Source organism: Sus scrofa, chromosome 13, assembly GCF_054392235.1.
Source record: "Sus scrofa isolate SSC_HxYL_T2T_F1_AM1 chromosome 13, Sscrofa_HxYL_maternal_Yorkshire_Landrace_v2.0, whole genome shotgun sequence".
Lineage (NCBI taxonomy): Eukaryota > Metazoa > Chordata > Mammalia > Artiodactyla > Suidae > Sus > Sus scrofa.
In genome coordinates this window covers 171133417-171147606 of record NC_139395.1, presented here as the reverse complement: position 1 = coordinate 171147606, position 14190 = coordinate 171133417, and the positions used below count along the sequence as shown (strand labels likewise).

At 35.3% G+C, this 14190-nt stretch overlaps 1 long non-coding RNA gene across 2 annotated transcripts in view; it reads left to right on the top strand.

The window, feature by feature from the left end:
• Nucleotides 1-14117, top strand: part of LOC110256437 (uncharacterized) — a 30688-nt gene extending 16571 nt beyond the window's left edge. For both annotated transcript variants that reach the window (XR_014825323.1, XR_014825322.1), the window contains one exon: nucleotides 13674-14117. This is a non-coding gene — a long non-coding RNA (uncharacterized LOC110256437). The remainder of the gene's footprint in view (nucleotides 1-13673) is intronic.
• The last annotated feature ends 73 nt before the right edge of the window (nucleotides 14118-14190 follow it).

Genomic DNA, 14190 nt, shown 5'->3' with positions numbered 1-14190 from the left:
ATATCACAGATGTCTTTTTGTCATCTATGCTTTTCTCCTTAGAGGGTTATTTATTATTTTTATCAATATTAATGTGGTTGCCATTATTTTTATAGATGAAGTATACATGTCTATCCTTATCTGGCTTAAACAAATTTCTCTTGGATCAATGAGAAGCATGCTGTTGGGTTTGCTTTCTTTTTCTCTACAAAATGTTCAAATGCTTATTGCTAAGGGTTTTTTAAAATCAAGTATCACTAAGTAGTTTAAGTTTTAATTTGAGTTTATAGTTTGACTAAGAGTAATATCTAACCAGTGAACAATAGGAATTGTCCTTTTGCAAGAGAGAAACAGGCTAAATAACCTAACTAAAATGCCAGAGTAACCCCTCACTGTCCCCACTGCCTCCTGCCCCCTGTAAGAAGCTGCTGTGTTCTGAAGTCTTGTTTTTCCCCTGTGATTTTGCCATGTATAAATCTGGCAAGAAAACATAGATAGTATCTCTTCTCCATGCAATGGTTTGCTTTATTAAGTAATAGTGATATTTTTTATAAATATTAAAGGCTGGAAGGAAGCTCAGAAAATGCTGAGGGAAAAATCCTGCCTTTAATAAATAAGAATATGTGAAAATTCAACTTGGTAACTTAGTTTGTCTAGCTGTTAAAAATTTTCTCTGTTGCTAAGGTTGCTGAATGGTGGGTATAAAAATGAGCTTAAAGCAAGTTCTTAGGACAAGTTTTTGCCCAACAGCAGTCACAGTGTTTATAAGTGGCAACCCTGTCCATATGGAAGAGAGAAAAACTAGAAGTGAAAATTACATCATCCCTTCTACATTAGACAAGTTAATTAGTTGGCCCATAATCACAGACTCTGCTCCAAATGAAAAGAACAGCTTTTCTTCTTTTGAATCAGCAAGGCACAGAAGGTGCAATACCTGGGTAATTTATTAACAGTTAGAATGTTTTGAAAGAAGAATTTCTGAATTTAGATTATCCTAAACATCCACTTGAAACATCTAATGCGGTGGTGAGATCTTTGCAGTTTCCCATAACAAATTTAAAATGTGAGTATTCCTTTTGTGCCTACCAGAAGCAATCTAATGCATTTGGAAGCTTTATGAGGTTTCTTTTTTTTGTTTCTTGTTGTTTGAAGATATTAGAACACAAGAGTACTGAATAAGCTATGGAACCTTATAATTGAAAGAAGAGTTATATTGTCAGATCCAAAGTCATTCTCAAAATAAAAATAGGAAATTCTAGATCTGTTTCTGACTGTAATATGTCACCCATGCCCACTCCACATCTAGAACAAGTTAAGGACTTTACGTATACAGTAGTATCTAAGCCTACAGAAGTTTCCATCACAAGAAAAAGAGTGGCTTGAAGGTCACAGAAACACACCCTCCAGTAGCTGGAAAGATGATTCTGGCTGATTAGGGAGTCAGGAATCTAGAAGGTTGAAATGTACAAAGGGAAGAGACATGCTTTGTTTGGAAATTAGCCTGATGGCTGTTTTTCTGTGCCTAAGCAAGATTGGCTGAATTTTTCTTTCCTCTTTTCTGTTCCCAAATAAAAGAGGAAGAAAAATCAGAAAGGTGTGCATTTGGTCCCTGACAAGAGAGTGGATTAGCACAGTCTATTGCTTGCTCCCCCAAATCTATCTGGTGAAACTACAGAGGCAGAGAAAAGCCTGAATCTGGAAATGGTATAAAAGCTCAGAAACCCCTGAGAGATACAGGCATCAGTGGAGGTTCAAGGGCAGCCTGACTGAGCTGTGGGAAGAAAGTTTAAGAGAGAGGTTTTCAGTTCCTCTCAGCCTTACTGGTCTGTACCTTGGGACTGTTTTTGTCTCATCTGCACAGAAATCTTCAGCAACGGCTTGGACCTAGCTGTGTCAAGGGTGTAATATTAGGGTCTGCAAAATCTCTGCTTTGGGTGAGATACTAATGGAACAGATGTCAGCTGCCAGAGATCTTACTTTCTGCCCTAGTTCTTTTTCAGTGTTTGGGCTATGAGATTTTACCAACTTGAAAAATGATTTAGAAGATTTGCCTGGTGGAGCAACAGCAAAAAGAAGTGATTGAGAGAGATTCTTTAGTATATTGAGGTCCCCTTAGTCTCACCATTTCTCTTTTGTTTACATCAGGAGGAATATAATTTAGACCCTCCTGTAATTCTTATTATCAGACAGTATCATGAATTCACAGGGAAAACAACAACAGTAACAACAACATGTAGATATTGGGAAGAATAACCTATAAAACAAAGATGACAGGAGTTCCTGCTATGGCACAGTTGGTTAAGAGTATGACTGGGTCACTGTACAGAAGAAGTTGACAGAACAATGTCAATTAACTATAATAGAAAAAATAAAAGCCTAAAAAAAAGAATCTGAATGCGGTGGCTTGGGTTACTGAGGAGGTGTGAGTTTGATCCCCAGCCCAGGGCAGTGAGTTAAAAATCACAGTTGTGGATCAGATTCAGTCCTTGCCCCAGGAACTTCCATATGCTGTGGGTACTGCCATAAGAATAAAAAAAAAAAAAAAAAAAAAAAAAAAAAGATGGCAAACTAATATCATATGAAACAGAATTCTTGGAATAGATGGACTAAGAATTTAAAATGTTTGAGATACTCTGAGATAAGAGGTGTTAATAAAATACGAGAAGAATCATAAAAATCCCAAATGGAAATAGTACATATGAAAATATAATAGTTGAAATAAAGATAAATAATCCAAATGATGCAGCTGAAGAAATAACCTGTTGGCTGGAAAATCAGACTGAACATTCTCATAAGGTTAACAGAAAAAAATAAAAAGTGAAAATATAACAATAAACTATGAGATTTAGAGGACAGAAATAAAAGTTCTAACGCACAGTTAATATTCTCAAAAGAAAGATACTAAGTGGTCATAGTGGGGGACAATGGGAAGATAAATTTGAGGAAATAAAAAATATTAATATCCTGGAATTTAAAAAAATAACAGGCCTGTTATTTGAAATGTGCATAAGGTAAACTTCTATATCTCAGTTTGCCCAACCAATAAAATTAGGATAATAAAATGTCTCCCTTACTATCTTGAAAATTAAAGTGAAGAGTAAATGAATTAACAGATGTATAAGGCCCATAGAATAGTGCCTTGTAGATAACAACTATTTTAGCATTAGCCATTAGTATTACCTAGATGTATTATAATTAAATTCTAGAACATCAAAGACGAGTGGAAATTCATCCAAAGAGAATGAGCATAATAAGGAAAAATGTTTTGATTGATATCAGGCTTTTTAACTCCGTAACTGCATGGTAGGACCAAGTGCATTACATGCAATCAGGCTTCAGACTATGTACCATATGGAAATCCACTTTGAAAAACTCTTGGAGCATGTACAAAAGATGCATAAAAGCAGAAGCGTTCCATAAGAGATACATGAAGTAATGTGTAGTCAAAAGATAGAGGGTATTATATTATTTTAAAAAGCTCAGACTGAGGAAAATAAACTCTAAATAACATCAACCTTATTTGGAGATAGGAGGCAGAGAGGAAGACCAAAATTATATGAAAGCTGCAAGGATACTAGTATCGTTATATTTAAGAAACTAATAAAGATAACATAAGGAGAAAACCCATAAATATAGATCTTAAATTAGGAGCAACCACCCTGAGAATAAAAATAGCCAGTAAGAATTTTCATGTATTGCTGGTAGGAACGATGTTGTTCTGGGAAGCTTCCCGGTCGTTATTAGTCAAATTATATATGTGTATAAACTATGGCCAAACAGTTTCATTCCTGGTTCTGTACCATGGAGAAATTAATACCGGAGTCCATATGGGGATAAGTAAGAGGATGCAGCTGGGATCTCATAGAGCAACACTGGACAATGGATGAGTTAGGAAGAGTGACAGCAAAAGCCACTTTAGCAGCGGTGCTGGCAGCCCTGAAACCAGCCCACATCCAGGCAGTGAATTTATGGAGCTGCCATGTGGCATATACAACCCATGGCAACACTTCTTGTGGGTGCCCTTCTAGGTAAAGGTCATACCCTTACAAGTGGCAGCAGAGATGGGGAGAGGAAGTCACCATGGACCATGAACAGACAAGACTGAAGTCAGCCTGTGCTTGAGTTGGAGCCATATGGTTGCAGTGGGCAATGTGTTTTTGTGGACTTTGTGCATCTAATGCTTCTCAGTCTCACCTTGCTAATTGTGGATCCACAAAAGAACAAGAGGAAAACTGAGGGGGAAAAAAAAGACTCGTTTCATCAACAGATGAATTAAGGCAACCTGTTCAAACTTGAACTATTAAGAAGGACCCTTAATTATGTATTGAGTTTTCAAGGGGATCCCTGGTAAAGCAACAGCCTTGGTTCAAACTCCTCTACCATTTTCTGCATGTTTCCAAACTGTTACAAATGGTAAAATAACAATTTCAAACTGCCACAATGCTGTTTGCTCAATAATTTTATTAGTACAAAGCTTAGCTATCACCTACTATAAGACCTATAGCATGGTGAAGTGCCTGGCTCTGGGAACAGATTATGAGTGTTCAAAACCCAGTGTTCTGTAGTAAACTATTTTAATGAAATAATATGTGTAACTTCCAGTGCTTAGTAACTGTCAAAACAAACATTTTCTTTCTTTATTTATTTCCTTCTATTTAATGATTAATCTGATTGAAAAGGTAAATCTTCATTTATGTGATTCATAAATTACATTTTGGGACTATATCCAAATTCGGCAGAGTTAAAGTGTTGGATTCATCCGCTTCTAACTGCTCACTTTGGGTTCAATTTTAGACCTAGATTAGTCTCTTGAGGAGAATTAGGTTGGTTAAACCGAATTTTGGATTTTGTGTTTGATCAATTTATGTGGATCAGATCTTTGGTCTATTATTCCATAGTGTGCTCTGAAATTTTTGAAAATGAAAAGCTATGCAAGTTACAAATAGCCATTTATGATGTGATGTAAATTTGCACTGTTATCCTTATATATTAGTTTATAATGCTGTAGCGTATAATTATAAAAAGTATTATAAGTTATAACTTTTCAATATATATTTTTAGACAAAATAAATTACCTGTTATACTCTATAATTTTTAATCACTTAAAGTTTCATGATTAACTACACCCTTTTGACATTAGGACTTGGCACATCATAGATTATGATGTACAGTGATGTTTACTACACATTTGCCCTCTCTTCTTTTGAAAGGATGTAACTGATATTGCCTATTTAGCATGATAAACAACTTAGAATTTCAGAATGAAGAAAATGCTAGAAATAATAATTACATTTGTCAAAGCATATGTAAACATTAATTAATAAAATTTATAATGATTGAGGTACTCAGATTTGTTTTTACATTATTTCAAGAGTACTAGGAGACCGAACTGCTTTAAGAATAGATGTGTCATATGCACAAAGAAATGGAGATGGGGAATCTATCCTCTTTTTTTTCCTTCTTAGATTGCGTGAGTGTGTGTGTGTGTGTGTGTGTGTGTGTGAGAAAGGAAGATATATTTAGGAAGAATATGAGAGACAGTGGATCTAAGTTACTTTCGGTTTAATAGATTATTTAAAAATTTGGAAAAATGTAAATAGGACTCATTCTAAAAGATAGAAAAGAGGGCTTTGGTTCTCTCATAATTATGATGTGCAATAAAAATTCCATTTCTGCTGGGAAGTTTTCCCTGATCCTCAGTTGAAAGTGACTTCTTCTTCTGACTTCCCAGGGCATCTTCTAAAACGCTTGGGACCTTGTATGATAGTGATTTATGGACACTCTCCAGGGTCTTATGATATCACAAGATTATACACTAAGTGAGTAGAGGAGTTATATCTGATTCTGCTTCAGTGTGGAAGGCGATGGCTTCTCACAGAAAAGATAGACATTTAGAATCAGCAAGAACCCTGTTTCAAGCCAAGCTCTGCTACTTCCTGTCTGACTACACATTAATTTTTCTGTGCTTTCAGTTCCTCATATATAAGATGATGATAATAATATTTAGTTTATAGCATTTGGGAAAGATTTTATGAAATAATTCCTGCCTGCTCCTATTCCCTTGCACATATTCAATTAATGTTAGCTCTCTTCTTTCATGCATCTGACAAGCATTCTTTCCTCCATGTAGAAGGCATTGCTATGAATAGAGAATGAGTCATTTTGCAACTGCATCTCTCACTATTGGAAAAGGCAATGTAACCATTATGTTCGTCAAATATGGATTGGGAGATAAAGAAATTTTATCTCCCACTTCCCCCTCTAGCTATTCTTTCAATTTGTTCAATGGGGCTAGTATTTCCTTTTCTTGGATAAAATTTCAGGAAAGCCTCATGACCTTTCTAATTACATTCAGACAGTCAAAGTTCTCTGGCCAGCAATTTATAGGTCTTGTTTCATGTGATAATTAAAACCTCAAACTTTATTTGAGTTCCAGCCCCTTCCCTTTTCAGCTCAGCTCTGTTTCCCATTAGACATTGCCTAATGGGCTGGTGGGGAAAGAGCTGATTGGCCTCCTCCACTGATTTATGCTTTTAACTCAAAAGAGGCAGGAAAGTTATAATTTGACTAATACAGTCACAAATTGGTATTAGATTCTTAGATTACTGATGTTCTTTTGTTATAAATATATAAATTTTATCTCTTAGAACAGTTTTAAGGATTCTTCAGTGACCAGTCCAATCTAGGCCTTCGGCTTAGCTGGAGTCTTTCTATCTGCATTCCCTTTGATGTGAAGGAGATAATTTCTCTGACTGAATAGGAGTTTCCCAATAGCCTTGGATTATTGATGGGCCTTTCACACTTTCATTCAAATAATATTTCTTGAGCAACTATTGTGTGTCAGATACTTTTCTAAGTGGATCAATTAATGAACAAAGATATCTACCTAGGGAAGATGTATTTTAAAGGAGGAGACAGAACAATAAACAATAGACAAAATAAGTAAATAACACAGCATGTTAGGATGTGACATGTACTATGGAAACAAGATCATGTTAAAGGGGATCAATAAGTATAGATGAGGCTATATTGCGATTTTAAATAAGGTGATCGCATCAGCTCTCATTGACAAAGTCATTGCAATTTTTCCCTTTCCTGTATGCTTACCCCTTTGCAATGTGAATTTTATGCTTAGAGAGTAGAATCTCTCTCTGTCTTTTGAATATAGGCTTGGCCATATATTCAAAAGACAGAAGGAGAGATTTGGCTAATTGGCATTAAAAAATGGGAAAAAGCGAAGGCTTGAGAATGCTTATGTGTTGGAGTTTGCTCTCTCTTTCTGCTAGAGGACCCTTTACCACCACGTGAAGAAACCCAGATTTTCCTGCTACAGGATCAGAGCCCAAAAGAAGATAAAGCTCTCAGTTTTCTAAACTATTTCAGCCAAGGTCTCAGCTGTGGCTGAAGAACTGAGGTCATTGGAGGTCCAGCTCCAGCTGATATGGAACTGACAAAAATATTAGACTAGCCAACCCACATAATCATGATCAATAACAAACTGCAGAAACTTTAAACTACCGAAACTTGTGATTGGTAATAGCTTACAGATACAATGAGGCTTTTATAAAAATCAAGGGCATCCCCTTCAAGTTGGAAGTGGGTTAACTTTGCATACTTAGATTCATAGGTTGGGTTGATTACTTGAATAATTTCTAGGTTCTCTTAGGAAGAAGGAAGGGGTGATTGTGTTTGGTTGGTGAGAGTGCCATGGCTGTAGATCCCAAATGATCACAAGACAGAAGATTTAGACTCAGTCTGGGTGGTGGAGAGGGATCAAGATATGAATCTATGTGGGGGTGACACTTAAAATGTAGGTGAATTCTAAGTAACAATCGGCCAAGATGGTTGGGAGGAAAAGGGAAATGAAACAATGTAACAGAAGTAGACAGCTTGGGCAAGGCATAGTGTTCTGTGGCTCATGAAATTTTGGGGAAATTGAAAGTAAGCTGGATTAAGTGGAATTGTGCCCATATATTTACATTATCTTATCTGAAGGGATTCATCAGCTATATTTCTGGCATAAAGAAATATCTAGGAGCAGGAATACTAAACTTCAGCTATGATAACATTTCCTAAGAGATTTCCTGGGAAATTAGATGCCCACTGAAGGTCTAGGCAAAGGTACTTGTGTGCATCTGCTTAAGGGGATTACCTAAAATGGTATTACTATGAGAAACTACAGCTATTTTCTTTAGCCATTTCTTTAAGGAAGAAATACAAATTGTAAGGAATTTAAGGACTCTGGTCCCAGACTGAAAAACTTCGAATTCCAATATTACCACTTGTTAGCTGCTAGATTTTGTATAGTTTATGTAACATTTCTTTCCCTCAGCTTCCTTCTCTATGAAATGGACATAACAGACTTCCTTCCTGTGCCTCACTTCTATCCCTGCCCTTATTGCCAGCATCTAAATTATAATATTCCGTGACCTGCTAAGGCCTAGCTGTTTGGACTGGATGTGATACTCCTTTTTACTTTTTTCATACCCAGGATATCAGGACTCATGGGATTGAATGTCTGTTCTTGCTCTGCATAATCATACAGAAAGATTCTCTTCCTTGTAACTTCATGATTCTATTTTAAATTGAATCAGCTACTGCTCTGAAAGCCATTTGCCTTATCTATCCCTGCTTCACAGATTCAGAGAATTCAAATATACATTTAACCTATTTTTAATTGGTTGAATTATATTTTCTAAAAAATAAAATTTGCTCAAACCCTAAGCCATGATACCTACAGGTGTGCCCTTATTTGGAAATAGGGTCTTTACAGACATAATCAAGATAAGGCCATCCTGGATTAGGGTGTACCCTAAATGCACTGACCAGTGTTCTTAAAAAGGATGGGGATTTGGAGACATACAGACAAACTCAGGAAAAAGAAGGGTGTGTGATGACAGAGGCAGAGTTTGGAGTGGTGCAACTATCGAACACCAGGGATTGCTGACAACCACTAGAAGATTGGAAGAGGAAAGGAAAGATTCTTCCCCAGAGAATGCAAAGGGAGTATGGCCCTGTCAAAATTTGATTTTGGCCTTCTAGCCTCCAGAATTGTCAGAGAAGTAATCTGTGACGTTTCAAGCCTCAGTCCAAGGGAGTGTGTTATGTCTGCTCTTGGAAATGAATATACCTATGTTGAACTATGCAAAGACTCTAAAATATAGTCTCTGATGGTGTGTACTGAATTTATTGAGTATAAAACCAGATTTCTACATCACTCTTCTGTGGCTGCTACAAAAGCTGTTATCAATATTCTCATCAGGAAGAAACTTCTCTGCAAGAAATTTGATGTTTAAATAAAGAAATGAAGACTATTGGCAAGGAAGAACTTTTTCTTCCCTTTATATCTTACAGCTAAAACATAGCCTTCTTGCCTGCCAACATTGATATTTATCATTATCTTTTTCTTAAATTTAAAAACAATTCTATTAATGTTTCTTTCACTGTATTAGATTAGTTGTGGTGGGTGAGAACAATAATGATTGCCAGATTGTCGTAAGATGCCTTTATCATCTTTGGTTTAGTTTTGTTTTCAGCAGACTTAATGAAGCAAATCAAGATTTACCAGTCCCCCGGACACTTCTTTATTCTTTAGCAAAGGAATTTGAATGCAACAGTTACTGATGAAGAATGACAGAACATTTTCGTTAGTGCATACAAAATTGTTGTTTGTTCAGCTTATAACAAATACATTTTAACTTCAAGTTTCCTCCTCCTTCTCTCTATGAACCTTTGCTTAGAAATGCTTCTCACGGCCAAAATGCTTTCTCAAATTGGATAGACATGCCACTGCTTCTGAGGTCACATTAGCCTCCAAGATGGGCTGCCTTGTGCTCATACTGCCAGCACCACCATGGCCTGCAGGCCAGTTGCCAGTTTGCAGCAGTGTCCAGGGACATATCAGCTTCCTAGCTGATTTCCTCCCTCTCCCCAACCTAATTATTTGGAGACCTTCAAGCTTTCCAGAAATATCTGCAATTAGTCAGATGGTGTCTAGGGCTTTGTTTAAAATTACAATAGAAAATTTATCAAGACCATTTGGTCTAATCTCTCTCATCATCTTCCCAGTAGATTTTTCCTCTTATCTCTGGAGAGTTAGAAATGAGGTATCATGATTATTATATAATTACAGAGAATAATAACAATGATAATGCTTGAAATTATTATTATAACATGAAGAATGGTGTGTAAAGATAACTCCTTGTCAAATTTATAAAGAGTTTCTTCCAGAGGCTCAAACAATGAACAATTATTAGCTTTACAACCTCCTTTTGCTGCTAGTGGTTGGAGCCCTGGTTTTGTAAACCAGAGGTTATAAGTTTATATTCACTGGGGTATCAACCTGTATATAGTACCCAAACATAATGACTTATGTGGCACAATTGTCCAATAAATGTCGTTGAATGAGTTAATAACAGGTAAATTTCAAGATAAAGATTGTATGTCACAATAAGTAATCTCTTTTTTAAAACTGTTTTCAGGTAGCTTATGTGTGTGGCAAATATTTGATTAGGTAAAGTTTTAAAAGAGAGAACACTGGGTTTAGAATATTAAACTATATCTTGAGTTTGATTTCTAGTTCTTATATTTTCTGTGTCCTTGACTAATCCACACCTCTTGGCATTTCAGTCTTCACTAGTATGTTGGTATTTATACACACACTCATGTGCACACACAAGCAAGTTCACTAAAATGTTTCTTTAATCCAATTGTAAACATAAACTTGAAAGCCCCTAGTCTCCTATCCCTGGTTTAATTTCCATTCCCATCCCCCAGCATCAGCAACTTCATAAACTCAGCATGAATTCTTCCAATCACTTTAAAAAAATTTAATATCATATGCCTACAACTTTTTGAAACTTACACAGGTGCTATCAAAGCAAATATTCTGAAACTTGCTTTCCCCCTCCTCAAAATAGTTTTCAAGATCTGTACTTGATAATATGTATTATATTATAGGATATATTACTTAATTTGCCGGTGCATGAGAAAGCATAGACTCTGGAAGCACACCACCTGGTTTTGTAACTGAGTTATACCATTTATTGCTGTGAGACCCTGGGGAAGTTACTTAAGCTCTCCGTGCCTCAATTTTCTCATCTACAAAGTGGGGGTTATAATAGTACCTAGATCATAGAGTTGCTATGTGAATCAAATAAATTACCACCCCTTTAGAATAGTGCCAGTGCATAGGACGATCAATATATGTGCTTTTAAAATGAAAGAAAACAACTGATGAACATTTTGTTTTCTATTTTTTACTATTACTAACAATGTTCCAAAGAATATTCCATACATATATAATATTTTGGTTCATTTCTGGAGTGTTTCCTCAATAGCCATATTACATGTGGAACTGTTCATAGGGTTTATCTCTTTCCAGTCTTATTAGATGATCCCGAATTGTTCTCTATAGTGAATGTGCTAACTTGCATTCATACGTGCTTATGAATTTCCATTTTCTCCATATCTTTGCTAGATCGAGTATTATCAAACCTCAGAAATTTTGCCAATCTGATTCACATGAAATGGGCTTTGTTTTAAAAGTCCATTTATCTTATTTATTTCCTTGATGATTGGTAAGAATAAACATATTTTGAATATCTTTTGAATATTATGAGTTCTTTTGTCAATTTTGAATTCTGCTTTGCTTGGCAGAGTGTTCTAAGTTTATTGTTTCCCTGTAGTAAATATATATTATTCCCAAATAATTTCTTGAATCAATCTCATCGATGTGTAATGCTACCTCAATCTTATAACAAAAATTTTAAGTACATCCATCTTTGTTCTGGCTCATTATTCTGTTTCCTTTACTTATTCTCTCATAATATCACCTTCTGATTACAATTGCTTCATAAAATTATTGATGGATGGTGGTACATTTTGCATCTTTTTCGTTTCCAGATCTGCCTTAGCAATACAGTACCTGTGACTCTTCCATATGGATCCGAGTGTCAATTTGCATAAGTCCATAGTCACCTTCCTGGGAAGTTGTCTGAAGTAGCATTTAATACTTATATTAATTTGAGGAAAATATACATTTTTACGATATTTGTGGTTCCTACTGAATTGCTCTCCATTTATTCAGTTATTCCTTTATGTCCTGGAAGAGTATTTTCTAAATTTCCCCTGAGGAATAAATTAGAAATGCATCTGAACATGTGAAAAGAAAGAGCTGTGTATATTTAAACATTGTAGTTTTAAAAGAACTGTGTAAAATTGAAGTATATAAGGTAATTCTCAGAATCTGATTTTATCCAATTGTTTCCTTTGTCCTCAGTGAAAATTTTATCAACTCTTTGCCTAAAGAGTAATATTATTTAATGTTCATTTTTTCCTATTTTATTTTTCCAGAGAATGTCATTATAGAAAACTTATGAATTGTTATATAGAAGTGAGTAAGAAAAAGTAGATGTAAGAACCTTGAAAAATTATATCCTTCCAGAGTGGAACTCCAGCATAAAGGTTTTTGAGAGGGGTGATTTAAAGTGTTAGAACAAATGCACACTACACTTATATTTACTTTCTTTTCTCTAATTCCACTTTTGTTTTCATCTGTTTTTTCTTCTTATGGCTTATGGATTTTTTTCATTTTTGAAGAATTATGTTTGGAAATTTTAGAAAACAGAAATGGATTTAAAAGTATTGTCCTTGCCTTAATTGAAGCTATTACATATTAGTTAAATGGCATAAAGACAATGAAAAAGAACTCTTTTAATGACAAATATTATAGGTTTCAGAAAATCTTACAGATTTCTTGTTTGTTTTTATCTAACCAGATCATTCGTCTAATTCAATAACGAATTTCTCTGTGCAAGGGTCCAGAGCCACGATTTCTTACACAGAAAGCTATATATTCAGCATTTGCCTTGTGACTCTATATAATTTTCTGCTAGTATCCCCTACTGAATTGGAATGGAGCTGAGGGTTCAGTGCCCGGTGAGGCACTGTGTTAAAATGATTAATTGTGCTTTGGAACCCAAGCTTCTGATTAAAGTCCCAGCTCTACCACTTTAGTTGAGTGACCTTGTCAAGTTGCTTAGCTTCTGAGCTTCAGTTTTCTGGTTTGTTAGATATGGATATAATAAAATGTAGATTTACTAAATGTGGATGTTAAATATGGGTATAGTATGCAGATCATAAGATTATTGTGAGGACTAAAGGGCATTACTTGTATAAAACTATTAGAAGATTTCCTGACACATAGTAAATATGGATTAAATATTAATTGTTATTATTTCTTTCCTCTAATCATGTTAGAGTTGTAGAGTTATGTAGTCCTATATATTTTAGAAGGTTTAATTAAATTAGCCCTTATCTTTGTATAATGATTTAGGGAGAAGCTAACATCCTAGCAGACAATATTTGAGAAGTTTTTCTCTTTTTTTTTTTAGGGCTGCACCCGTGGCATATGGAAGTTTCCAGGCTAGGCATTGACTCAGAACTGTAGCTGCCAGCCTACACCACAGTCACAGCAAAGTGAGATTCTAGCTACATCTGCAATATACGCCACAGCTCACAGCAATGCCAGATCCTTAACCCACTGAGCTAGGCCAGGCATTGAACCCGTGTCCTCATGGATACTGGTTGGGTTCGTTACTGCTGAGCCACAATGGGAATTCCAAGAATATTTTTGATAAGACCTCCCTAAGATTTGTAAATGAGCATTCTGTTTTATGTCTCCTATATCTCAGGATGAAGAAAGATACTCTGAATGGAAAAGGAGGGAAAAAAAGGAAGACAACATGGCTGAACTATTTTGATACAATCATGAGTCAAAAAAAAAAAAAAAAAAAAGGAGATACAATGATGGGTGCTCAAGATAAGTGTTTTGGGAGAAGATTCATAACTAATAGATTTTTTTTTCCTACTGAAATACTGTGATCATGGTATGTGGTGCTGCTCCTTTACCACACATGTTTTCAATAAAATGACAAGAGCATTTATTTGGTAAATGGACTTATAATGCAAGAAGGAAAAGGGGCTGAGCCTAATGCAAAACATATGCCATTTGTGTTACATATACATTTTATGGAAACCTTTCAGAAACAGCATTTTACAATTCTATTTTGAATAGAGATGATGGGGTTCAGTGGGACCCCATGTTCTTGAATAAATACTGAAACTTGTCAAAACAATTCTGTTTTATGATTGAGTAACAATTCTTACAAAAATTTGAATATACACTAAATAAATGAAATTATGATTGTC